This window comes from Zalophus californianus, chromosome 4 (genome assembly GCF_009762305.2).
Source record: "Zalophus californianus isolate mZalCal1 chromosome 4, mZalCal1.pri.v2, whole genome shotgun sequence".
Classification (NCBI taxonomy): domain Eukaryota; kingdom Metazoa; phylum Chordata; class Mammalia; order Carnivora; family Otariidae; genus Zalophus; species Zalophus californianus.
Window position 1 is genome coordinate 184,125,363 of NC_045598.1, and position 17,720 is coordinate 184,143,082.

Here is a 17,720-nt window from a genome sequence, read left to right on the forward strand (position 1 = left end):
CACACGTCAGGTAAAGATCCTTTTACTAGAAATATATCCCTGCCCCATGATTGTTCTTGAAGTACAGATAAGAACCAGACTGTTTCCTGTTCCACTTAAGGAGGAGACTTCACAGTCCAGACTTCTATAGCGTGAGCACCCTCCACTAGGGGAGCTGTAGGGGAGGAAGTCCTACATTCCACCCATTGGTTCCCAGAATTTGGAATTTGATGTATCAGTAAAATTTTGGATAATATTTTGAAGACAGACATAGGGTGGCCGATTTTGTGTTTTGTAAATGGAGAACATAAAAAAAAAGTTAAAAAATTATTCCATAAAGTATCACAGAGAGAGGATATTTCAGCATTCCCTCAAAAGCCCCCCAGAGTGGAAAGAACTTAACATCAGATGAAGGACATTCCCTGCAAAACACGCAAGGGGAGGGCCTTAGAAAAATGCACAACCCATTCAGGACAGCTGTGAATGACTGTACAGGTTGTGCACTGCACAACTTTAGGGCTGGGATTACCATTCACAAGAACTATCCTGATGTGGCCCTTATTCTCATTTCCCTACAGACTAGCAGAAACTTTTGTAGGAAGTAAAATGGCAGATAAGAGTCCCTTCTAGCATGTCATTTCTGTAATTCTCAATGTTCAAAAAGGACATATAAAAACTATCTGGTCCAGATACTTCAAGGTGTGCTTTGAGGATCAAATGGAATCCACTAAGTCTTCTCAAGGACCACTTAAGCTACGCAGAATAAGTTTTAATTCCCTTTTATGTAGTAGTCTTCCATGCAAACATTTGTCAAAGAAAGTGTTTTGCAGGGAACAAAAGTTGGGAAGCCCCTGGTCTTTTCCATGCACCTAATTTTACAGAGTAAAACAAAGTCCCTGAGAGGTCCTGTGACTTCTCAAAGAACATGTGGTCTGTTAATGGTAAAACCTGTTTGGCAAGTGGCTGGAAAGATGGGGACCACCTTCGGGCCTGGAAGCTGACACATCAGTCTAGACCCTCCCTACACCCATCTCAACTCCACAGACACTCAGTACTGAGGGAGTCCACGTGTACTCCTGGATGCTTCTTTACACATCTTTTCAAGTTAAAAAAATAAAATCATTTTGACCGCAAAACAGACCCTATTTAGACTCAGCCTTAAGTTCAAGTCACAAACATTTATCTATTGCTTACTCTGTAGCCCGCCCTCTGCTGGGTAGTAGAGCCTCATTCACTTAGAGTTTCCAGGTAATCAGAGATGGACTTCTTCCTCAGGGTCATCTCTTGAATCCTTAGGAGAAGTTCCCTGGAATCCTATGTTACCGTAGCATTGAAGGCCTATGTAATGACCTCCCTGTGTCTATGACCTTTGCCCTATAACTTGTAGCTCCCTCCCATTCTCAAGATGGGCACATCCATGTGACTTACTCTGACCATTGGGATGTTGGAAAACTTTATGCAAGCGAAGGCTCTTTCCTCTCCCAGCTGGCTTTCTGGAGGGATGAGAGAAAAATGAAGAGAGTTGGGTCATTTTATTTGAGGACCTTCTAGATCAGGCTGCGTGGGACAAGTAATTGCTTGGAACATAACATATTAAAAGATGATTGTTTATCTGAAACTGATCAAATATAAGTGAGTGGCCAGTAGTTTTATTTTCTAAAACTGGCTTCTCTATCCTAAATCAACAGCTCCCAGAGGATGTGTCAGCTGACTGCAGACACATGAGTGAGCCTCCCAGCCAAGATGAGCCAAACCTGGCTGGATTAGCAGAACTGATCCAAGCTGATCCACGGGCTTGAGAGAAACATAAATGTCTGTTGTTTTAAGCCACAGAGTTGTGGGGTGGGGTGGGATTACTTTGCAGCATTAGGATGGGTACGTCCACACAGCACCTTAGAAAAAGCCCTCTGTTGATACAATCAGCTGTCATAGAAGAGAACCATCAAAAAATCCTGTGTGGGCAGAAACAAAACTTGCCTCATAAACAGGCTCTTGATAATTGTGGATTTTCTGAAAATCTTACAGTCTACTGTAGTTTGTGTTACCGTTGCTAGCACACCGAGATGTGTGATCAACAGGAGGTGTGTTAATAGTTCACATGTCTTGTGCGCTCACGAATGTGTGTGTGAGCTCCCATAGATACACATCTCCAGATCTTGAGAGACGCTGGCTGTTTACGTGAGTGGTCACTGTTGGTCTGAGATACACTTTTGAGAGCTGAATGGCCAACCATTCCAGTAAGCCATGATAACAGAGGTAGGGCTATGCCTTAGACCTTGATGGTTTCTGAAACCTGGGGCAGGGGGGCTGATGGACTAGGAGAGGCGCCCAGGTAACTTCAGACAGAATGAAGTCACTGTGATCTGGTCTGTCTACCTTTCGTCTTTCTTCTTGTTTGACTTTTTTCTTAGTATCACAAGAAACATGAATACGTTTTCATTGGGAAAATTTCCAGTAATTCTAAAATACATAGCAAAGGGCAAGAAAGTCCCTCAAATCCTGTCCCCTCCCCGACGGGACAGATTTAACCTAGCATTGCATGTGCTTGCCATTGTTCTCCGAGCCCTCAAACTTGCACAGGAGATAACAACATAATCGTGGTTCTGCAAATTGCTGTTTTCTCTTAAAATATTAGCCATAGTTCGCTGCAGTGCCTGACTGCACAGATGCAGGGTCCCCCCGCCCCAACCCCACACAGGCCACGCATTGTAGAACCATTTCCCTTTTAATGGGCAGTTAGGTTGTTTCCACGTTTCAATGTTAAAAATAAATTTCTAGTTCATATCCTAGAATTCACGTACTTGTGCCCAAGAATGATTCTTTATCTAGAATGTTTTCAGAGAAGCAGAACTTGAGCCAAGGGTACATTTTAAAGTTTGATGGCTATTGTCAAATTTCCTTCTAAAAAGTCTTAACCAATTCTTCCCCCATCAACAGTGCCTGAATATGCGTATCTCCATACGTCTTTCCAGCCCAAGATTATCAATCTTTAATCTTTGCCGAACTGAGAGGTGAAAAATGTTACCTTATTTCCATTTGAGTGTCTTTAGTAATTAGAGAAGTTGAGTATTTTTCCATGTGTTTCCGGACATATGTGTTTCTTTTATGACTCTGCCTATTTTTCTATTGTACCTCTTGGTTTTCTAAATGATTAAACAAAAGATCTTTCTATATTCTGAATGTTCATGAAAATATTGACAGTAATCTATTCCAGCAATTTAATTGTTTTCAACTTTATTCATTGTGGAATTTATCAAATATGTTATCTTTTACTTTTTAAAAATAATTTTAAATTTAGAATAGTTTCAGATTTACAGAAAAATTGTGAAGATAATACAGAAAGTTCCCATATACCCTACATTCAATTTCCCTACTATTAATGCATTACATTTAGTAATAGTACATTTGTTGTAATTAAACCAGTGTTGTTACATACATTATCATTAACTGGAGTCTGTGTTTTATTTAGATTTCCTTAGTCTTTTTTTGCAACTGTATCAATAATTTTATTTGTGTGTGTGTTTATTTTTTTTAAGTTTTTATTTTACTTCCAGTTAGTTAACACAGTGTTATATTAGTTTCAGGTGTATGATACAGTGATTCAACAACTCCACACATCACTCAGTGCTCATCATGGACAAGTGCATTCCTTAATCCCCATTGCCTATTTAACCCATCCCCCCACCAACCATTGTCTGTTGTCTATATTTAAGAGTCTGTTTCTTGAATTGCCTCTCTGCCATTTTTTTCCTTTACTTGTTTGTTTCTTAAATTCCACATATGAGTGAAATCATATGGTATTTTTCTTTCTCTGACTGACTTATTTCACTTATCATAATATTCTCTAGCTCCATCCATGTCATTACAAATGGCAAGATTTCATTCTTTTTGATGGCTGAGTAATATTCCATTGTGTATATATACCACATCTTCTTTATCCATTCGTTTGTTGATGGACACTTGAGCTGCTTCTATAATATGGCTATTGTAAATAATGTTGCTATAAACGTAGGGGTGCACGTATCCTTTTGAATTAGTGTTCCTGTATTCTTTGGGTAAAGACACAGTAGTGTGATTCCTGGATCATAAGGTAATCCTATTTTCAACTTTTTGAGGACCCTCCACACTGTTTTCCATAGTGGCTTCATGAGTTTGCATTCTCACCAACAGTGCATGAGGGTTCCTTTTTCTCCACATCCTTGCCAACTCCTGTTGTTTCTTGTGTTGTTGATGTTAGCCATTCTGAGAGGTGTGAAGTGGTATTGCATTGTAGCTTTGATTTGCATTTCCCTGGTGACTAGTGATGTTGAGCATTTTTCCATGTGTCTGTTGACCATTTTGATGTCTTCTTTGGAGAAATGTCCATTCATCTCTTCTGCTCATTTTTTAGTTGGATTATTTGTTTTTTGGGTGTTGAGTTTAATAAGTTCTTTATATAGTTTAGATACTAACCCTTTATCAAATATGTCATTTGCAAATATTTTCTCCCATTCAATAGGTTGCCTTTCAGTTTTTCTGGTTGTTTCCTTTGTTGTGAAGAGGCTTTTCATTTTGATCATGTCCCAATGGTTTATTTTTGCCTTTGTGTTCCTTGCCTCAGGAGACATATCTAGAAAGAAGTTAGTTGCTATGGCCTATGTCAAAGAAGTTACTCCCTGTATTCTCTTCTAGGATTTGTATGGTTTCAGGTCTCACATTTAGGTCTTTCAACCATTTTGAATTTATTTTTGTTTATGGTATAAGGACGTGGTCCAGTTTCATTCTTTTGCATGTTGCTGTCCAATTTTCTCCACACCATTTGTTGAAGAGACTGTCTTTTTCCCGTTGGCTATTCCTTTCTGCTTTGTCAAAGATTAATTGACCATATAATTGTGGTTTTGACCTAATGAAATTTTTCTCTTCTAGGATCCCACCCAGGATACAGTGAGTCATCACTGTAGGCTCCTTAGGCTCCTCTTGGCTGTGACAGCTTCTTGGATGATCCTTGTTTTTAATGACCATGACAGTTTTGATGAATACTGATCAGGTATTTTGTAGGATGTCCTTTAACTGGAATTTGTTTGATATTTTCCCCATGATTAGATTTTGGTTATGGGTTTCTTGAAAGAAATACTACAAAGGAAAAGTGCCATTTTTATCATATTATATCAAGGGTACATACTATCAACATGACATCACTTTTAATGTTAACCTTGATCTTCTGGCTGATATACTGTTTGTCAGGTTTCTCCACTGTGAAGTTACTCTTTTCCCCACCTTTCCATATTGTACTTTTAAGAAGAAAGTCACTTAAGGAGTGATGCACTGTGCTCTATTTCCTGGAGGGCAGAGAATCTATGTAAGTCATTTAGAATTCTTCTGCACTGAAGGATTGTCTATTCTCCCCCACTTATTTATTTATTCAACCATTTATTTATATCAGTATGACCCATGAATATTTATTTTACAATTTGGGTTATAATCCAAGGGAATTTTAATTTTTGGCTTGAATTGTCCCAGCTTTGGTCATTGGGAGTTCTTTCAGTTGGCTCCTGTGTCCTTTTGATAGATTTCCCTCCATCATTGTGACTTTAAAAAAAAAAAAAATATTTATAGTATTATAGAGCTTGTCTGGTATGTTTCATGCTCCAGTCTTAGAATCAACTATTTCTAGATGGAATCTTAGCTCCTTTTACTGGACCATGGCATTACCAACCAACATTGGGGTGGTAGGTATGCTTGTTGGTATTGTCCAATTTTTTTGGATTTTAACCACTCTAATAGGTTCATAGTAGTATCTAACTGTTGATTGAATTTGTAATTCTCTAATGACAAATGATATCTACTATTTTTCCACACGTTTATTTGCCTTCAGCGTATCTTCTTTACTGAAGTATATTCAGGTCTTTTGCCCTTTTAAAAAATTGTGGTAAAATATATGTAACATAAAATTTGCCATTTTAACCATTTTTAAGTGAATATTCACATTCTTGTGCAACTGTTACCAATAGCCATCTCCAACACCTTTTTCCTCTTCCAAACTAAAACTCTACACCCATTTAAAAATAATTCCCCAATCCCCCCTTCCCACAGCCTCTGGTAGCCATCAATCTACTTTCTGTCTCTATGAATTTGACTATTTTAGAAACCTCATATAAGTGGAACCATAAAATATCTGTCCTTTTATGTTTAGATTTTTTCACTTAGCATAATTTCTTTAAGGTTAATACGTATTGTCATGTATGTCAGAATTTTCTTCCTTTTAAAGGCTGAAATATTTCATTGCATGTATATACCAGGTTTTTTTTTAATCCACTCATCTATTAATGGGCATTTGGATTGCTTCCACCTTTTGACTATTGCAGATAATGCTGCTATAAACATGGGTGTATAAATATCTCTTTAAGGGGCGCCTGGGTGGCTCAGTTGGTTTAAGCGACTGCCTTCGGCACGGGTCATGATCCTGGAGGTCCTGGGATCGAGTTCCAAATCGGGCTCCCTGCTCGGCGGAAGGTCTGCTTCTCCCTCTGACCATCCCCCTCTCGCTCTCTCTCATTCTCTCTCTCTCTCAAGTAAATAAATAAAATCTTAATAAATAAATAAATAAATAAATATATATCTCTTTAAGTCTCTGCTTTCAATATTTTGGGGTATACACCCAGAAGTGGAATTGCTGGATCACATAGTAATTCTAGGTTTAATATTTTGAGGAGCCACCATACTATTTTTCATAGTGGCTATACCATTTTACATGCCCACCACAGTGCACAGGGGTTCCAATGGCTCCACATCCTCTCTGATCCTTGGTATTTTCCATTTGTTAATGGTACCCCCCCCCAACAGGTGTGGAGATGGCAGTATCATTATGGTTTTGATTTACATGTCTCTAATGATTAAGGATGTGATCATCACTTATGTGCTTGTTGGCCATTTGTATACCTTCTTTGGAGGAATGTCTTCTGAGGCCTTTGCCCATTTTTTAACTGGGTTGTTTGTTCTTTAGATTTGAGTTATTTGTGCATTTATTGTTTGTTTTTGTATTGTTGAGCTAGGATTTTTTGTATGTTTTGGTTATAAGTCTTTATAGATATGTGTTTTAAGTATTTCTTCCAGTCTGTGGTTTGGCTTTTCAAAATCTTAACAGTATCTTCAGAGTGAAGTAAAATGTAGATTCTCTCCCATACTTTATTCTAGAAGTTTTATAGTTTTTTATTTACATTTGGTTCTATGATCCATTTGGTTTCATTTTCATGAAAGATATAAGGCCTGTATTTATGTTGTTGTTGTTGTTGTTGTTGTTTTATTATTTTGCATATAAATATCCATTTTTTCCAGCACCATTTGTTGAAAAAATGATACCCTCTCCTTTGAATTTCTCCTTGCTCCTTTGTCAAAGATCGTTAACTATATTTGTGCTGGTCCATTTCTGGATTCTATTCTGTTCTGTTGACCAACGTGTCTATCCTTTCACCAATACCATGCTGTTTGATTACTGTAGCTTTGGAGTTTGTCTTGAAATTGGATATTGTTAGTCCTCCATCTTTGTTTTTTCTTCAGTATTTGCATTGACTAGTTTTGGTCTTTTGCCTTTCCATGTAAACTTTAGAATCATTTTGTTGATATCTACAAAATATCTTACTGAGATTTGTATTAGTTTGCATTGATCTACCGAACAAGTTGTAAAGAATTGACATCTTAACATTGACTTAACATATTAATATTGACACTTCCAACCTGCAAACATGGACTAGCTCTCCATTTATTAAGGTCTTTGATTTCTTTCATCAGTGTTCCTGTAGTTCTCCACATACAGATCTTGTACAAACAGATTTGTACATAAGTAATTCATTCTCTGGTTCATACTATAAATACTAATTTTTCAATTATAAATTCCCATTGTTCAATGTCAGTTTATTAGGAAAGCAATTCACTCTTTATATTCAGCTGTATCCTGCAACCTTGCTACAATCACGTATTATTTCCAGAATAAGGAATTTTTTGGCTATTTTTAAGATTTTCAACATCAGGTTGCCTGGGTGGCTCTGTCAGTTAAGCAACTGCCTTCGGCTCAGGTCATGATCTCAGAGTCCTGGGTTTGAGCCCTGTGCCAGGCTTCCTGCTCAGTGGGGAGTCAGCTTCTCCCTCTCCTTATGCCCCTCCCCCCCAACATGTGCTCTCTCTCTCTTTCTCAAATAAAGTTTTTTTTTTAAAAGATTTCTACATCAACAAACATGTCATCTGTGAACAAAGTCAGTTTTAATTTCTTCCTTCTCAATCTGTATACCTTTTATTTCCTTTTTTTCCTGTTTTTTGTTTTTGTTTTGTTTTTTTTATGGCACTAGCCAGGACTTCCAGTGTGATGCTGAATAGGAATGGTAAGAGAGGCCATCTTGCCTTGTTCCTAATCTGGAGAAAAAGCACCTAGTTTCACACTATGAAGTAGGATGTTAGCTGTAGGGTATTTACAGCTGCTCACTATCAAGTTGAGGAAGTTACCTTTTATTCCTAGATTGCTGAGAGTTTTCATCATGAATCAGTATTGTCAAAAGCTTTTTCTGCATAAATTCACATGGTCATACGGGCTTTTCATCTGAAACCTGTGATATGGTGGTTTACACTGATTGTTTTTGAAATGTAAAACCAGCCTTGTATCCCTGAAAGAAATCCCACTTGGTCATGGTGTATAATTCTGTTTACACATGATTGGATTGGATTTGTTAATACGTTGTTGAAGAGTCTTATGTCTATGTTCATGGGAGATATTGAGCTATAACTTCCTTTTGTTGTAATTTCTTAAACTGCTTTTGGTGTTAGGATAATTTTGGCCTCATAGAATGAATTACGAGTGTTCTCTCTGCTTCTATTTTCTGAAAGAGATTATGGACAACTGCTATCATTTGTTCCTTAAATGTTTGTAGAATTCACGAGTGAAACCAGCGAAATAAATGATCTTACAGCACTCTTTTCACTACATCAAACAATTTTTTATAAGTTTGATTCTCAATTTGATTTAGTTCAAAATATTTTTAAATTTCCCTTCAGATTAGAGGAGAACTCAAGGTGAAGGCTTTCTGGGTCAAGGACACAGCAAGGAGGAGTGAGAGAACGTGCCAAGTTTGTAGTTTGAAGATTAATTTTGTATGACAGTTACAGAATATAGGAGTACCCAACAACAGAAAAGACAAGACGTAGGAAGTCAGACCATGAACACCCTCACCTGTCATGCTAAAGAGTTCAGATTTTATCTTAGAAGTAATGGAGTGAAACACTTTACTTATTAGTGCTGAGCCCAGATACTTTAATCAAAATGCTTTGTTGTTATCTGGAATTTTTGCTACCCAGCATCTATCTAATCAGTATGGCTTACAAGAGCCAATCGTCACAATAACCTCCTGTCAGGAAAATGTGGAATGCTAGTCCCTCCCCTGCACTGAAACCTGAACAAAGGAAATAAGAGGAGTCTCTTCTTCGTTTCCCAGATTATAGTAGGTTACTCAGCAGTACACCCTCAGGGTACTCCAGAACGTATTCCTCATATAGCATGAACTGTAATTTTAAATAAATAAATACAATTGCAATTTACTGTCTATCTCCCCCTCTGAGGGTTTGGAGGAGGGTGCAGTGGATTCCCTGACCTTTTCTCCCTAGCACTTGCAATGACTGAGCAAGATTCTAATCACCTGTATTAAATCCCTTCCTGCTTAGAACACCTGAAAGGCTTTATCTTTTTCTGAAACATACCCCAACTGCTTCAGTATGTGCCACAAGGATGGGCCCAAGGAACAGGACATCTGCTGTGGGTTATATCTGAAGGTAGTAATGGCCTCATCTCGGGTGGAAAATCGAATGTTGGGAGTGCTTGGCAAATACTGGCTGTTTGACAAGGCATGACAAAAACAAGATGTACTCAGGGGACCATTAGCTGGTTTATAAGCAAAAATAAAAGAGAATAGAGAGAGTCCAGAAATGCGGGACCTTGCAGGATTCAGAAAAACCTGACTGACTCTAGATTCCAGATGGTGGAAAATAAGATTTAGAAAGCCTTTTATTTAAAGAAGCAAGCAAGTAAACAAACCAACAAACCTTGCAACAAAGATAAGATTAAGAATGTGGTTTTCTCACTTAATCCCAACAGTCTCATGTACCATGAAGTTAAGAGAGAAAGGCATGGGGGTGAAGAAGCAAAAAAAAAAAAAACCAAAACAAAACAAAAAACAAGTAGATTTGAAAAATATGTTCAGGAGAGATTTTTGGGTATTGTTATTGGCTCATGGAACTGACAGGAAGCAAAAAGATCAGAAGTCTACTAAGGTTTTGGGAGGATTGTATTACCAAGGAAACCACAATTTCAAACTAAAAAGATCCCTGACAATTTGAGACTTAAAACAACTCTCACTCCTCCAGCCTTCCATAAACAACCAGCAATCTCCAGAAACTGTACAGCCCCCAAGGAGATCTTCTACTCAGCACCTACTTCAGGTGTGCTCACCGAAGGAAATGAGCAAGGATGGATTCCCCCAGTGGGTTAAAGCTGGGCTCATTGAGGAAAATGGACATGTTGGTTCTACCCAAAGCACAGAACAAAAGTCTTGGGAACCTCTCTCTCTGCTAGGGCAAGGAAACTTCATAATCTCTACACTACAGGACTTCTACTTTGGTATGGATAAGCAACTATTATGTGCCTTCTTTCCTCTCCTTTTTTGAATGGGAGATTTTACTGTGGAATTTCCGTCCGTATTCCCCCATTGTACATCGGGAGAAAGAGACAATTTGTAATTTTAGTTCGTAAGTCCCCAGATCCCTAATATCCCATGTGGTCCTCCATGTCCCTTCTTGCCCAACTGTGTTTGGAGATTAATACTTAGGATGACCTTGAGAATCATGTACTAAAAATAGCACGCCCACTAGCCTGGGTCCCTGAGTGATGGTAGAGAGAAAGTCTTTTGCTGACCCATGTTGCATGGTGATGTCAGAAACAAACATTTAATGTGTTAGGAAGCCAAGTTTATGCAATTGTTTGTGATAGCATCTAGAGTTAAGTATCCTGACTAATACGTTGAGAGATTATTTCAAACCACATAGTAACTGAGACAAAAAAACACACTCAGAACCCTGGTCTCTTGACCCCAGTCCAGTAAGTTTTCCACTGGTGGAATATGTCCTGGGCTGACTCTAAAATGACAGGTCACTCCCCCGAAGGCCCACCTTCATTCACTAGAATGATGACATGGTCCTGATGTTTCTTAGCCTATGGATCTTGTCTAGGTCAGCAGGCATGAAGGAGGCATCATCTGCTGTCCCACGTTCCCTCCTTCTACTTGCTGAAGGGTTTTTATGAAGGTCTGGAACTAGGTAATCGCCCTCGTCCTTTTTGAGCTGACAACCTCCCCCCCCCCCCCCCCCCCCGTTTATTACATTTACTGTCCTTGCTTGCCCAGGTGCTTTTAGGACTGGGAGAACAATTGCCTCGCTCTTGAGAAACTCAGGATTATTCCTCAGTGCTTTGTATAACTTGTCACAGTATTTTTCATGGCTATTCTTCTCAAGTTTGCTGTGAGAGCCTCGTGCCGGCGTCCGCCCTGACGGCGCTGTGAGGCTGGAGGGCTCTGACAGTGAGGTCATCCCCTTGCAGAGACAACAGCTACTTCTCAGGCCCCAGCCGGCATCTCTGTTCTTTACACCCACCACCCATGGTCTCCTCATGAATTCAAAGGCCTGAGGCCAAAGGCTGAAGTTTAAGGGCTTGCTTTGCATGGGAAGAGAAAAGAAAGGAACATAAAGCACATTCACATGTAACCTGTTTGCACCCATACAACAGTTTGTGGTGGGGAGTGGAGTATTATCTTTTGGTACACAGTCTTGGAGGTTTTGGCCACCCTGGGAAGATTCTGCTACTCCGACCACCATCACCTTATCTTATTTAGATGACTTTGTCTTTCCTTTGTTCTTCCATAATATCCTACATTTACCTCTCTTGCAATATTTATCTGTTTTGAGAATAAAACAGCCATTCATCTCTGAGTCGCAGACAGCTTAACCGGTGCCTGGCACATAGCGAGCAATCAATATTCATCAAGCCAACATTGATTAAGCACATACTATACACCAGGACCTGTACTAGGCTCTCCAACACAAGGGTGACCTATACACACGAAGCACCTGATCTCAGAGAGGTTTAATTCATGGGAGATAGACAAGAACCAAGCTCACAAGGAGGAGAGTGTTGGAAGCCACTACTGCCACGGAGACCATAAGGCGCTGGTGGTCCAAGGTTGACCAGAGGCAGAGGGGAAATGGTGCGGTTAGGGAGCCTCCTTGAGGAAGACCTGGGAATTGAAACCCGAAAGAAGGGAGAGGGAGAGATCTGGGTGAAAAGAAAGTCCAGGGAGAGGGAACAGTCCAGTCCTCGATGTGGTAGTGGAACAGCAAGGACAGCAATGCTGCCAGATGGGAACGAGCAGAAGGTATGAGGCTGGATGGGCAACCAGGGGCCAGGCTGGTGCGGGGAGCATGGCTTCATTCTGAGGACAGTGAGAAGCTACTGGAGGGTTCAAGCAGGGGAGCAACATGATTCACTGCGTATTTTTAGAAAGATCCTTCTGGACTGCTAGGCAGGGAATGGCTGGCAATGCTGAATGGCCACAGGGATGGGAGGGAGGTGTTTGCTGCTCCCAGCAGGGGCTGAGGGTTTGGGCAGAGGCACAGCAGTCAGGCTGGGTTGTGCTTTCGAGGTAGAGCTGAGGGGATCACAGTTCCCTATTTAGAAGGGGCTAATCCAGCCCCCAAACAGGATATGACATATACTCCATTCCAAGTGCTTTACATTTGTTACCTCATCCCTGCATTCATAGAACATTTACAGTTCATCCTACAGGCCAGGCGCTAGGAGGTAGAAAGTATCATCCCCATTTCAATACTTGAGAAGCTCAATGACAGAAAGATAAAGGGCTCTAACCAAGGTCTCAGAACTGGGAGCAGGATAAAAGTCTCACTCCAATGTCCCTGTCATTTCTATTACAGGAAACTATATTTCCTCCCACGGTTCTCAGGGAGCCAAGAACCCCCATGGCCTGATCTCCTTCTTAAAAATACCATAACCACAAATAATAACCACACCTGCCATTTCTTGAGCACTTACTATGTCCTGGGCACCGTGCCTAGCGAACGATGTGTATTATCTCATTTAACTCCTGACACCCCCCGGGAGGTAGATGATGGAACAGGCTGAGGGAACTAATTAGCCCACATTAATACAATTAATATAGAATGCTAGCAAGAATTAGTAAATAGCGGAACCAGGTTTCAGAAATTGCCTCTGCATGAAGGACTCTTGACCAACATGGTTTTCTGTCTCCAGTGATACACATAAAAGATTGGTATTGTCCTTTACAGTTTATGGAGTCCCCTCCCTCCCCTCCCCCCCAGGAGCCACATCACCTCCTGTAGGGTTTGGGCTGTAGGGTTTGGACCCCAGCACGGGCTTAGGCAAAAGAATGACACAGAGATGCAGGAGGCTGTGTGGACACAATGTCTGCCGAGACTCCCCCCTGTTGTGCCAACTTGTTCCAGAAGGAAAGCAGTAGCCCAACCCTGCATTTACCCATGTGGGTCAACTTCCAAGAAGCACATCAAAGCACCTGAAAATATACCCCAGACAGATCTTTTGGACTGACACAGGAGAACCACCCCAGAATGTTATTGAAAACATTGCCAATAAAAGTGATGAACCACTTCTGCAAGTGACCCAAGACTAAAACTTTTTTTTTCTTCTTTGCCTAGAATGGCATCCCCTTCATCTGTCTTATATTGTAATCAGATACAACCTTGATAGAATGAAAGTAGAGGTCACACTGAACAAACTGGCACTTTACGTGCTCAGAAAAAGGCTCCTTTGTAACAGGGAAATTATAGCATTTCTATAGCAGGATTTTTCTTAAAAGGACAGGTTGCTTTGTTCAAATGGTGCTGATTTCAGTGCTCTGAGGAGAGGGTCCTTTCAGAGTGTCGACAGGCTGAAATTTGTGGGCTTCCTTTTGTTTGTAAAAAGCTGAGTGTATTACAGGGGGGTGTATTAAAATAGAAATGATAAGCCATTTGACTAGGCAATGTTTTGATTGTCCAAAAACATCAGGCCATTTTACATTTCGCTTATACAGTGTCAGATATCCTAGGAGCACTGTGTGAAACATGGTTTAACAGATCTCTGTGGGTCCTGAGTTACACTTTCTGTCCATAGCATGTTGATTCTCTTGGGAAGAGAGCTGATATTTTTTAGCAATGGGAATCCAGATCATAGTATTAGACGTACATTTGAAAGGACAAACAACAGCAAAGCAAAACTCCCGAGTTTAGGTGATGTACAGGAAGAAAGGAAATAAAACTTGGACCTGTGGTACTCTACCATCCGCTGGAGCCAAGCCAAGCTTCAGGAAATCACATTGCAGAGCAGAGTGTGAACACAGGAAATGTGTTTGAGCTAAAAAAAAAAAACAAGGTTTTGTGTCAATCGAAATGCCAGGCATGTCATGTCTCAACATGTAACGTTATCAAAAATTAAGCAAAGTGTTTCATTTTCCCCGTGTCAGTTTTAACACTTAACAATATTTTTGGCATGGCAATTACTGTTTTCATTCCATTAGGCCTTCTGTGAGTGGGAATGTTTTGTCTGCAATCCTAATAATCATACTTTTTACGAGCAGATGTAGTGCTTCATTAAATCTGATTGTTTATAACTAATAATAAAAGTTTTACCAAACCTACTATACCCCATATTTGTGCTGCAAATGCTTGCTTCTCACCCCCTTAGATCTGCCAAGCAGATGAAATCAGTACCGCCATTTTTCATGAAACAGCTGTACCTGCGGTGGGGTGACGCAATGAGAGTTCTAATCTCCTCTTCCAGGTAAGAAAAAGAAGGAATTGCAGTGTGATACTCTTCAATTTCATTCACAGCATACAATGCATTATAATTTAAATCTGGGCAGGAAGAGATGCTTCCCCCTATCATCATAAGGCCACTGCATTATTTCCCAAGAAATAGGGTATGAGTTTCATCAATAGGAAAGCTATGAATGTTTTGTGCCTTCTAGCCACTAAAGAAGGAGGAATGAATCAACCCAGAGGCAGCCAGATGGGCTTGATTTTAGGCTGGGTAAGAGTGAACTAGCTACCGCCCAGAGAAAGAAGATCCCCCCCGACTCAGGCATCCATTTTGCAACCCGGTGCTGGATGTGCACGACCCATATGCTTTCTCGGCGTGAAGCCGCTGAGCTGTTAAAGTTCATGCATCACTACAGCAGAGCCTAGCCTACTCTAACTAATAGATACTCGCCTCTCTGGGCGGTGGCGAGGTTCGCATGAGAGGTGTTCCGCAGAGCACCTGCGGCAGACGGTGCCTGACTCTGGCACATGCGCAATGAATGGTAGCCCCTGCGGCACCCATCCTGCACCCACACCTGAACCGGGTCATCAGCACACAGGAGGAGAGGAAGGCTCAAGAAGCAGGTTGTTCCTGCCTCACCTCTCTGAATGTCATGACAACCTAGAAAATGTTATAAAGCCCACGTGGGCATATGCAAATGAAGTGTGTGGCTGCCAGATTTATAGAAAGTTGATAACAGAGCTCTTGGGCAAACAAAGGCAGCTCTGGAGTAAAAGGTTGGAGAGCATTTTGATGCAAATGTATGAAGAGGTATTTTTCTCTCCCTGTCAAATCTTCCTTGGCTGAGATAATAAACAACTGAAGCATCCTGGTCCTGTCCCAGGGAGGTTAATCAGATGTGGCACCCGATGGAGATGAGGTGGCAGGTCAGCCCTGGCGCTGGCCGTGAGCAGAGAAGCCAGTGGGGTCCCACCGGGCCACTTGCTCTGACTCAGGGAATACCTCCATTGCTACAGTAATCCCGACATATTCAGACTGGAATGGGCGTATCCTCTTTGTTCCTTTCTGGACACTAAGTAGGCAGCTGCCAGCTTCGCATCTCTTTTCTGCCTCCAACCAGCTGTATGCTTGGGACGGTTGTATTCTCTCTAGGACTGCCTTCCCTCCTCTGCACACAGGTGGATGGGAACAGAGCAGGGCTCCGCACATTTCATGCAGCAACAGCAGAACCCCCGTTTCAAGCAAAATCTTATGCAGAAAGGCAACATAAAGCATGAAACAGTAGAAATGTTTCAGTTGAAAAAGGAACAGGGGTTGAGAGACACTCCACAGCCCTCCACCGGGCAGCTCCCCAGCATCCCTAGCTCTGCAGGCTTTAGTTTGAAAACTTCAGGCATGGATCATCTTGCTGGTCCTTTTTGAACTCTGAAATTTTGCAACTTCTATCCTTTCATTAATGCACGGTTTCCCCTTCCCCAGCGGGGCCCTGAGCTGCCTGCTCACTGAGCCCCTGCTTTCCAACACTCAGTTTTGTCTCTGGCTTCTCTGAAACCTTAAAGATGGGATTCTTTCTTTGAACGGACTAGAAAGAAGTTCTTTAACAACTTGGAACCAGCCTCTGTTCCTGAGGACCCACCTCTCTTTTTTCCCCTTTGGAGAAACAAGAAGATACTGATAGGAACTCTTTCCCATGTTTTCATAGTACTCATAGTTTGCATGAGTAACTTTATTTATTTATTTTTTTTAGATTTTATTTATTTATTTGTTTGTTTATTTGAAAGAGAGAGAGAGAGAGCGCTTGCGGGGGTTGGGGGGGCAGAAGGACAAGCTGACTACCCACTGAGCACAGAGCACAGTGGGGGCTTGATCCCAAGACCCTGAGATCGAGACCTGAGCCGAAATCAAGAAGTCAGGCACTTAAGCAACTGAGCCACCACCCAGGTGCCCCTACGTGAGTCATTTTAAAGCCTTCCCTCAGTTTAAGAATATGGAAAAGGGTGAGAGAAGGTGAGACCATCCCCCTCACCTATTAGATGGTTCCCAGATACCACCCAGAGAAAGATCCTGGGGCTCAGTGAGGTGCCTTACAGGGGCTGTAACAGAGCGGGGAGAATGGCGCCACCCAGCTCCTACCCCTGGAACTACACACAGCATCCCAGCATCCACCCCGAGCTTTGAACTGTGTCTGTGAGCATCTGTGCTTTATCTCCGTTTATTTTGTGCATCTTGGCAAGATGTGTCCTTAGGTATAAGAAAAGACTAAGGAGGTTATTTTTTGGTCTGTGAATGCTCAAAATATTTTCCATAAGAATGAAGGGTAATTGCTTCTTTGCTTTACATCATTTTGGCTTACAGATGTTTTTGTAGGAACACTCTGCTTTCAAATGGCGGAGAACCCTGTACTGGGGAAACAGAGTGTCCCTGAGTACTTGGGCAGTATCCGGGAAGATGCAGGGAAAGGGAACAGTAAAGAGGGGAGGAACAGAGAGAGTAGACCTCGAATAGAGGGAGTATTTTCCCAAGAGACTGAATGTACCCGACAGGGCTGTTTTAGATGGGAAGAAACCGAGTTTATCTTCTCCCCACCACCCATTACCCATTACTGTCTCCAACAGCTGGAACGAGGAAGCCTCTGGAGCAAGATGAGATCACCTACAGAGAAGAAATTATCATCTTTTGCTTCTGAGTTGGTGTGTAAATTCCAATTCTGCTACATAAACAACAGCAAGAACAAGATATAAAGAGGGAATTATCCACAAGGGAGGTGAACGGTGGACATTCTTAGCTGGCATGGTCAGGGCGGGTCTTACCGATATGGTGACATTTTAGCGATGACCTAAAGGACAAGAAGGAGTCAGACACACAAAGATTCCCAGCAAAG

At 41.3% G+C, this 17,720-nt stretch overlaps 1 long non-coding RNA gene across 3 annotated transcripts in view; it reads right to left on the bottom strand.

The window, feature by feature from the left end:
- The window catches only part of LOC113938965, a 38,483-nt gene that overhangs the window by 19,429 nt on the left and 1,334 nt on the right, over window positions 1-17,720 (bottom strand). For 2 of the 3 annotated variants that reach the window (XR_003525083.1, XR_003525076.1), the window contains exons 2-3: window positions 14,346-14,434; window positions 1,408-1,472 (exon numbers count right to left, since the gene is read on the bottom strand). This is a non-coding gene — a long non-coding RNA (uncharacterized LOC113938965). Of the gene's footprint in view, window positions 1-1,151; window positions 1,294-1,407; window positions 1,473-14,345; window positions 14,435-17,720 lie in introns of those variants that run through there. The other variant, XR_003525091.1, reaches the window with a different exon arrangement.